This window comes from Lissotriton helveticus, chromosome 3_1, assembly GCF_964261635.1.
Source record: "Lissotriton helveticus chromosome 3_1, aLisHel1.1, whole genome shotgun sequence".
Classification (NCBI taxonomy): domain Eukaryota; kingdom Metazoa; phylum Chordata; class Amphibia; order Caudata; family Salamandridae; genus Lissotriton; species Lissotriton helveticus.
This window is the reverse complement of record NC_136061.1, coordinates 1,223,499,103-1,223,505,199: the sequence shown is the minus strand read 5'-3', so window position 1 is coordinate 1,223,505,199 and position 6,097 is coordinate 1,223,499,103. Positions and strand designations below refer to the sequence as shown.

Genomic DNA, 6,097 nt, shown 5'->3' with positions numbered 1-6,097 from the left:
TTAACCCTTTTGCTAGTGACATTCCGGGTTAGTCCTCGATGGAGGATGACATTGGGGGATTTGCCATGCACTCCATTTATAGCGCCTCATAGGAGTTCAGGTGTGCCGTGCTCTGTGTTCCTGACAATTCAGGTGTAGCCCTTAAATCATGTAGAAGGAGGGCAGGATTGCTGCACCATTAGTGGTTATAATGTTACTTAGTGGACCATGTGCTTGTAGGGATATATGGTGGTTCATGTGTCTCTGGTGCTAACCAAACTACTGCATTTCGTGCCCTGATGTCAGGGTATATGTCATTTTTGCCCTGCCCTGACAGGATAACGTATAATATCAGGAAGTTGCATAGATTTGTGCAGTGGTGGTGTTTTTATGACGGGTGCAACTTATAAGACGTTATCTTGTTGCACTAACTGTAATATTTTAACAATTCCCTAGTTGGCAAAGTGTTATTGTGATATATGTATGTTGGATTCTTGTCATTTTGCTCTTGTTTATTTAAGATAAAGATACTTTATTTTTCTAAACTGGTGTGGTGTTCATTTGTGGTGTTTTCACTGCATTATGTGTGTTTGGGTACAAATACTTTACTCATTGCCTCTGAGATAACTCTGTCTGCTCGTGCCAAGCTAACTAGTGGTTGAGTAAGGGTTATCTAGAGTGTGCAACTCCGTTATTCTGACAAGAAGTAAGGGTCCCTACATGGACAGGGTGCAAGCCACTGCCAACTAGAGACCCCTAATTCTAACAACCAACTAATTTTTATAAATATGGCTAACCATAATAATCTTTTAAAATAAATAAATGTGTTGGAACTTCATCAACCTCTCATCAATGACTGAACATTAATTATCTGATTGTTGATGATATATACATAGTTTATGTCTTCATTCTCTCTCCATTCTAAAATGGCGCCAAAGGTCCATTGACCTTTGAAGAGCAATCTGGATTTCCTAAAGGAGGAAATCTGTAATTTGGGTGTTTAGACTTAAATGCCATTTTTGCTAATCCTCAGGCTCCACTAGGGGCAACAGCTTAGATGATGGGGCACAATCGGTACTGCAGTTAAAGGATCAAGACTTGCAGCAAATGCCTTTAACCATGGAAAGTGTTGAGACCAGCTCTGAATCAGAAATGGTGGCAGAGGGAAATGTCCCTTTGAAAGAGTTTCCATGGCATCCCAACTTGTTAAAGAGGTTAGGGGCATATTATCAAGCAGGGCGTTAAAAATTATCGCCGTTTTAGCGGCAGAAAACATGACATTCAGTCTACAAAATAATGACGTATTTGAAATTTTTCATTTGAAAATATGAGATTATCTGGTTCTAAAATGTGCATGTATAATTTGTATTTAAGAATTTAATTTTGAGGCAAGCCTGGTTTTTAGTTGTTGGAAATGGGAGTTGGAGGGGGCAGGCCTAGCTGAGTCCTGAGTGGGGTGTAAGCATCACACCATATGCAGTTAGGGAGGGAGCTCCCTGACAACGCGACGTGGTCACGACTGGTGTAGGAGGCGTTTGATTGCTGGACAGGGTGAATGGGGGTGGATACGGGAGCTAAGGAGGTGGTGGTGGATGGGCAGTTGTTTCTGGGTAGGGGGAGGGGTTGTGGGTTGGGTGGCTCCGTTAGTACCTCTGTGGGACTGAAAATGGATTATTGCAGTTGTGGGCTAAATCAAGTAGGTAGATCAGATGGTGGGGCTTGCTTTTAGGTTTTGATTATGGTTAGTGGGGGTCCTGTCACATGTTTGTGCCTCTGTACTCATAAACTTCTGAACAGATTTATGCCAAACCAAGCAAAGGCACACCCCTGATTAAAATTGTAGCTCCCTGTCAATTCTAATCAGCATTTTTTTGTGTTGAACAAAGATTGCTAAGGGAGTTCAAATGTGAAATACTGTTTTTTTACATCCCCCACTTTACTTTTCCTCCTGGACCTAAAAAGTATAAACTTTCTTAGGAAGTTTCAGGGAGATTCATCTATTGGTGCCAAAGTCAGTATCCAAATAAAAAAAACAGATTTTTAATTAAAGCTCTGACCCAACATTAACTATAGAATCGCTATTATTGACTCTGTAATATGGTTTTTAACTTGTAACAACAAAGATGAATACAAACATGAAGTTATTTTTCTGATTACTTAATCTACTTTTTATAATGTGTTCCTTCTACAGTAGTTTTTTTAGGTGACAAATATACACAGTTCTTTTTACTGTATCTCTCGCCCTCTGTTTTTTACTAAATGTAGTTCTGCTTTGCATTATAGTGGTGTTAACGTAGTTAAGAACACTCCAAATACCTACATAAATGCATACACATATATACTTGCAAGATATGGGAGCAGATTGCTGGCATTAGTATCATTCATCACACGTCCAATTTTTATTTATTCAGTATATTGTAATGTTAGTACTCCGAAGTGAAATTATTCATCATCAAATCATGGCAGAGCCAGTCTCTAGACATGTTTACTGATAGTTGTTATTTACCAGCAGAGAGCATTCCATTTGGTTTGGGAGTGCTTAAAATGCTTCTCTTAGTTCATCAGGTCAAGTAACAGCAAAAGCTGCAACTTCATCCCAGTGCTTCACATGAATACTTATCCTGATACCTACATGAATACACACACATAAAAAGAATTATGAAAACATACATTCAGGTATCAATGTCACTGAATTTGTGCACTAATGGTTTCCTGACCAGAAGTAGCACAGCCATAGTGTCATCCTTGCGCAGGTGTCATGCTAATCTTCTCTGTATTGTTCCAGTTATCGTTGCCTATGCCTGTGAGCTGAGAGGGCTAGACTGCAGATTTATTTTTAGGAGTTAATTAAAGTGCTGTAGGATGAAATATAGGAATGTGCAATTTTGACATAATGATAGTCGGGGAGAGATTTTTTGAATAACTGACGGTGTGTTGAGAACAATTCCTGTACAAAGACGAACTCCCCTTTTTGATATGTGACTCATTTGGGAGATCCTATAGGGACATTACAATGTTTATTGCATTCCCAGCACTTAGTGTTGCTAAGGAAGGAGGGTTGGTATGGTCTAAAGATGAATCATTAACTTTCAGATTTAACAATGAAAAAAAGAGGAAACCTCCATCATTTGGAAGGGCAAGTAAGTATGCAGCATTTCGTTTTTACAGAACGTTTCACAACTATAATGAACTGATCCACGTTTGAGGTGTCTTTTATACTGCATTCAGAAGAGAATGACAAAAACTGTTGGGATTAATAATTTAGTTTCCTTTGTACATGGATCACAACTTCTTCTATACCATTTCTCCTTTACATATATTTGCTTCTAAAATGGCCTTCACAGAATATTGCCAAGGTGCACTTTATGTACTTTAAACAATTACAGAAACATGGGTAAGTTGCGCTGACAGGTTTAGTATCTATGGGCCAAATGTACGACCCTTACATTTTGCGACTTACTAATTGAGTCGCTTTGAGACTCGCAAAATGCAATCTACAACAGTGTCACAGACACTGTTAGCGATTCCTAATGGGGTCGCAAATTTCCTGCCTCATTAATATTCATGAGGCAGGTGCAATTTGCAACCTCATTAGGAATGGCTAGCATTCCCAGGGTTGGTGGCCTGCTGGGGTCAGCAGACTATCATGTATGTGACTTTTTAAATAAAGCATTTTTTTTCTTAAATGCGGCCCGTTTTACTTAAAGGAAAATGGGATGCATTTAAAACAGAAAAATTAAACGTTTCTGTTTCATGTTTTAGGAGTAGGCAGTGGTCCCTAGGGCCACTGCCTGCTCTTAAAAAATATTTTGCACACACTCACAAAGGGGAAGGGATCTCCTGGGGACCCTTTCCAGTTTGCGAGTAGTATACCGCTTACTTGAAGTAGGTGGTAAACTGTGAGTATTTTGCAACTGCAACAGCAATTGCAAAACAGTCATATACTGCAGTTAGGCTCGCTATTAGGAAGGGACGCTCTTGGCATGCCTATTCTAATAGCGAGTCACAAACCGTATTTTGCAAGTTGGTAATAAGTCACTGACTCTGAAAATAGAGTTTGTACATAAGGCAGACCAATTTTGCGGTCGTAGAAGGGTTAACGCAAAAAACGGTCATACATCTGTCCCTGTTTTCTTTTTCAGTGCTAATAGATTTCTATGCTTAGAAAACTGGTCCCTCATTAAAATGTAAATTAAAGCCTTTTTCTTTACTAAAGTTGTGAAGACTCCCTAGGGTGGAACATAGCACCAATGCTCAGATGAATTTAAAACTTCATGGTATGTTTGCTTTCTCAGAGAAGAGAAGATCTGAGGCACAGACTTCCAAATATACATAGCCGGAGTCAAGACTTGAGAGCTCCATTTCCACACTCAGAACCAGATTTTCTTAAAAGATTTTGCTGTGCTGCATCACTTTTTTGACGTAGCTTTGACACAAAATTGATTTGGGGATTTTCAAAGCTTCAAAAATCCCAATGCGGTAAGAAAGTATGCCTTACGCACTAAAACGAACCTGACCACAGTGCAGGCATCCTTGTGCCAAGAAGTAAGGGTGCCTGCATTGGTGCTAGGGAGTCACTAGTGCTTCTGAGACAAGATGAGGTAACCTCAAGTAGGTTATGTATTTATTAAAAAGAATCCTGGCTTCATCTCTTGCTTTGCTGTCCTAAACTGTTAGAGAAACAACACTGCCTGCTCTTCCCACTATGTCGTTCAAAAGGGGTAAAGTGCTGTAAGGAGGCATTGGATGTGTGCTTTACTGGATATATACCAAGCACGGCTAGGGAAATGTAGCTGTTTTATTCGCTTTTCACTTACAGAAGCAGCGACAAAAGCCAATGGCCATAGAACCCAGAACAGCATCCAGTAGCCAGCTCTTCAGAGAGCCACCAAAGGGAACCGAGAAACTCAAGGGACACAGGCAGCATCCTCCATGGTCAGGCAGCCTTGGGATATGGGGATTGTCATCCAAGAACATGTGATAATCTGCTGCACTCAAATACCCTGGTGTATGGAGACCTCTGTAACCCCAGCCCTACCAATTGGAGGTCCTATCAGCATGCATACGGCATATTGCACATTACCTCTTTATTTGTAAAATCCTGGACAATCTTTTTTTATCTTAATCATGTAGGGTTGATTTTACCTCTTTTGTTTTTTTAATGAAATAATCTAGTAGATGTTGCTTTTAAATTCTTGGTACTCCATTTGGTTGGGAGTAGGCATTGTATTATTCCGAGCGAAAATGTATTGTACCATTCTTAACAATGTAATGGTTTCAATTAATCAAACTAAATTACTGGTGTTTAGTGCTTCAGTGTTGGGAGAAAACCGAACTGTGCACGTCTTGAACATACAGTGATGTTCTGCTCTCTCCCTTTGATGCAATGAAATTCAGCAATTTCACTTGCTGAGCTGTGTTGTGTGTAATATCATAAATATACCCCATAACTTTGGATACTCTTGCCAGCAACCACCTAATAGAGGATGCATTTAAGACATATTCATGGAACATGTGCATTATAACCATCTGTACCGAAGTTCTATGTGTCACACTCCGGTTCAATGAAGAACTTGATGATGTTGCTTTGTCTTATCAATCTTCATTAGAGAAACCAATAACAAGAGTTTAAAGTCAGATAAAGTTGACCAAGGAGCACACCCAAGCTGTTCCTGTCCCATTTGTTCTTGACATAGATCCTTCAGTGACCTCAGCTTTAAATTTGAATATTCAGCGCTGTTGCTACCCGTTTTATTCATAATATATTCTGGCAAGATTCATTGCAGAATGACCACTTGCAATCCTTTGTTGTCTGGCCCAAATGTTAAAAACAAACCACTTGGGGACCAGATTATTCAAAATGTCATACAAACGCAGCAAGACAACTTGCTGCAAGACATGTAGAGAGCAGGAATATGCCATATCTACTAAGAAATGACACATTCCTGCTTTCTCATTGTGCTGGTGCACTGAGTGCTTTCTAGCATCAACATAGGCACGCTTGCACCATGGTGCAAGGGTGCCCTGCATTACAGGCAGAATTGGTTTTGTGAAAAAAAAAAACCTTAGAGGCATGTCCCTTTTCTAGGTGTGCTGTAAAATGCAACACACCTAGAAA

The 6,097-nt window shown here is 39.8% G+C and overlaps 1 pseudogene; it reads right to left on the bottom strand.

Moving 5' to 3' along the window:
• Nucleotides 1–2,697: 2,697 nt before the first annotated feature.
• On the bottom strand, nucleotides 2,698–2,795 carry LOC144825775 (U6 spliceosomal RNA; annotated as a pseudogene).
• Nucleotides 2,796–6,097: the final 3,302 nt, after the last annotated feature.